The following is a 4147-nucleotide window of genomic DNA, read 5'->3' as shown; positions in this document are numbered from 1 at the left end:
TTTATGTTTTATTCAGTTTGTTTGTGTATGTGTGTGTGTGCATGTGTGTGAGTGTGAGTGTGTATATTCCACAGTGGTTAGCATTAAGTCTTCCATGTAAGCGGTACTCAATGAATATTTGAATTAACTTGGGCCACCATATTAACCAATATGAGGGGTAATTGGTACTTTTTGATTATAATCATAGGTAAGCAAAATGCAAAACATTAAGTGATGACCTTTTTGCTAAGTGATGTCATTGTTTTGCTGAGTAAATCACAGCAATATTCATCTGCCTGATTTGTTACAGGGTGGACAGCCTTTTTTCATGTTGATAGACAATCAACTTGATCATTGCCTGATGGCACCCCAATCCACAGGCATATTAATGGGGCTTTTGGCATCACCATTAGGTAGTGGGTTTCTTTATCTCTAGTCTTCTAAGTGTACATCTCCTGATCCCATTTTTTCTGTCAACTAGAGAAAGTCTTTTGGCCATGTACACCCAGACACATACCACTGAAAGTTTCTCAAGACTGTCCGTTTTCTGTTTTAACTATTTTTAACTGGTATGTTTTCTTTTTATAATTACTATTTTATCGAACCAGTTATGACTCTTTAATTGAAGTAGTTCTACAAGGATGAAGGTTGATTGAAGAATGAAAGGCATATTTTGTTTTCTGATGTTTTGATTTGTTATCGTATATCATGCTAATCTTTTTTTTTTTTTTTTAAGATTTTGTTTATTTGACAGAGAGAGAAGGTCACAAGTAGGCAGACAAAGATAGAGAGGGGAAGCAGGCTTCCCGCTGAGCAGAGAACCCGTTGCAGGCCTCGATCCCAGAACCCTGAGACCATGACCTGAGCCGAGGGCAGAGGCTTAACCCACTGAGCCACCCAGGTGCTATATCATGCTACTCTTGAAGAAGTATCAAATTCTCCAAAAGAAGCTGCAGGAATGAAATATATCCCTGCCTTCTGGCTCCTACCCAAGGCTCATAGTTTCTGATGTGGGCAATTCTTTCCATGATTAAGGTGGCCTCTGATGAACAAGATGGTACATTTCACAGAGTCAAAGAAACTGACAACCAAAGAGATTAAATAACAATTGTTATAAAGTACTCAAAGTCAGAGTCAACAGAATTTTTTTCCAGTGTCTTTCTACTTACCTGTGAATAAAGGTAAGTTTTACAACAGAAATAATCATTCTCACCCTAATGAAAATCTTGATGCATTAGTAATTTTGCAACCCTTCCCTTTCTCCCAAAATATTATTTTCAGTTACTCGCACTTGTGGCTAGAAGAACCAAACCAAAATAAAAGCTAAGTTACTTAACTTTTGTCTTGTATACTTGCCCCAAAATTACATCCCAGAGATGATTCAAATACTCACATCATTTTTGAAAAAATTAAATTCCCAACCTCCTTAACTTCCTTTTCCTTTCCTTTCTGTCTTATTATATCCTGAGTAGTTAATTCAATTCTCTCTCTTTTTATTCTCTTCCTACCCAGGGAACCAGGGCTATCTGTTACAACCTTCTCTTTTTCCCCTTCTCAAAAGCAATTGAAAACATCTTTGCTTACTGCTCAAAGGGAATTCATTCACTGAACACAAAATTACATAGGAATTCCCCAAATAGAGAATATAAAACATCTCCCATGATGGCAAGGAATTCGTTTCTATAGATGGTGCCTATACTCAGGTGCTGTCTACTTAGGATCTGAGTGCTGTGTAAGGACCCCATTCTGTCCATTGCTTCTTACGAAGACATTTCTACTGCTCACTCTTGTCTATCCCCTCCTTCGCTTGAATAATCACTAGCAGCAGCAGAAGCCTAATTATCCACATCATCCACTCTGTGCTCAGATCTGGGGTGAGAACAGCACGGTTCCTTCCTTATGAATCCACAGCCTTCTTAACGATAACTGATGCAAACAGCATCTGATCAATGGAGTTTCTGAGCAAAGGCTGGGAGCTGATGAGTTAGCCGCCGCCTCACCTTGGGGGCGAAGATCACCTGCCCTTCTCCACTTCCCGTCAAGCTGCCGACCAGCTAGGGGCTGGCTTCTTTGAAATGTGCCTCAGGGATGTTCACACCATATGGCAGCACCGAGAATGTCACCCTATGCTCTAGGGTATTTTCCCCCATAGCTTACACAAATTGTAAATTATTATCCATAAAATAATGGTAAAGAGAGACAAGGGCAGCGAAAGGATCTGCTGTAAAGCCTCCATTAGCAAATGAGATTGGCTTTCTTATTCATGTGAAAAGTTCAAGGAGGCAATCTTGTTAAACAGCCATTTTGCATAAAGGAATAATATGCCATAATGGACCTTTTCAAATAACTTTGATGTTTTCCAGAACAATTTATTAAGCCGGTGCTTTGGAGGGAGAAGGGAAGAAGTCTCACTGGAGGATAAAATCGGCGGCTGGTGGGCAGTTGGTCATGGCTCAGCACATTTCAGAGCCGTCTGAAACACCTTCCGGTCCTCTGCTGGAAGGGCCTTAGGGCACTGCTCCCTCTACTCAACCCCCATCCTTCCTCCGCATTATTTACATCAGAGAAGCACAGCCCTCTGGGGGAATGGGGTGTGGGGGGCAGAAAGCAAGAAAGAGTGATGGGGCTCTGCCCCAGTTTGCAAGAGGTAGGCTAATAATTTATCTATTTGAAGTAGATTGCACAAGCAAGACCCATAATTTGGCTTCCTGGGTGGCTAGGCAGCTCCTGCAGGCACCTGGACACTGAGCTCACCGGAACCACTGCTTACCAAACTCATCATTGTGTTTGAGCAACGATGCCTGCTTCCACCTACCACTCAGCTTTCTGTCCCGCTCTCCTGAGTAGCTTCCATGAAATAAAAGGCCTCTCAAGTACTTTCACTTTCTCTGTATTTTGGGTGCATTCTCAGAAGTGATGACTTCTTCTTATATTAATACCGTATTTATAGAAGCACGTTCTGCAGAGCAGTGGTTTTGTAGGTTGTTATGAGGGTCCCTTACCAAGCAAATTTGGGAAACCCTGTAAAAAAACACAATTAAGAAATGCAATATATGACAGATCTTTTGATATATTATTTGTCTTGTGACTTTCCTCTAGAGTTACAAAGTTTGCTACATTTCTCGAACTTACTTGAATTTCGTCAAGGACCATCTTTAGCCAAACATGCTTTGTGCACTATGGTTCATCACTGGGACTTACAGAGGGAGAAGAATTGACCACCCCCCCCCCCCCCCAGTATTCTAAGGTGCCTTGAGACCCAATAAAAAAGTTGGAATGGGATGGGTAGAAGCTTTACATTATAGAGATGTTCTCTTATACTAGCTTTGATGAAGCAAGCTGACATTTTGGAGAGGGCAATGTAGCAAGGTGCTGAGAGATGCTTTTCCCAGTAGCCAGCAAAGAACCTCAAGCCAACCACCCCACAGAGACTGAATCTCGCCAACAGCCCTATGGGGAATCCTTTCTCCAATTGATGCTTCAGATGCAGCTGCAGACCCTGGATGGACACTGGCTGAAATCTGTGAGAGAACACAAAGCAGAGGACCAGCTAAACCGCACCTCAGTTCCTGACCCACAAAAACTGTGATATATAAGAATTTTGAGCCACTAATCTTTGGGGGTACTTTATTGTGCAACAATAGGTAACTAATATGGATATTGGTCTAGAGTTTATGATAATGTGAATCAATATCTCAGTGGAATTAGTTTAAAAAATTATAATAGAAGATATAAATTCTATGGATTTTTTGAAGGAGAAAAACAGATTACTTTCCTTAGACTAAGACAGCACATTCCAGTGACGTAGAAAAGAATGTTGAAGGGCATATAATGTCCATCACCTCAGAGAATCTTTCCTGAGAAGTAATCTTTTTTTTTTATTTTTAAGTTTTTATTTATTTATTTGAGAGAGAGAGAGAGAGAGGGACTGAGTAGTGGGGAGGGGTAGAGGGGGAGAGAGAGAGAGAGAGAGAAAGAGAAGCAGACTCCCCACTGAGCAGGAAGCCCAATTCAGGGCTCGATCCCAGGACCCAGAGATCATGACCTGGGCCAAAGGCAGACATTTAACCAACTGAGCCACCCAGGCGCCCCTGAGAAATATTCTTATTTATTATATGTACAGCACTATGGGGAGTAGAATAAAGAATTCATTTTTCTTGTCCTCAAG

The sequence above is a fragment of the Mustela erminea genome, chromosome 6 (genome assembly GCF_009829155.1).
Source record: "Mustela erminea isolate mMusErm1 chromosome 6, mMusErm1.Pri, whole genome shotgun sequence".
NCBI classification, from domain to species: Eukaryota; Metazoa; Chordata; class Mammalia; order Carnivora; family Mustelidae; genus Mustela; species Mustela erminea.
Note: the sequence above shows the minus strand (reverse complement) of the source record.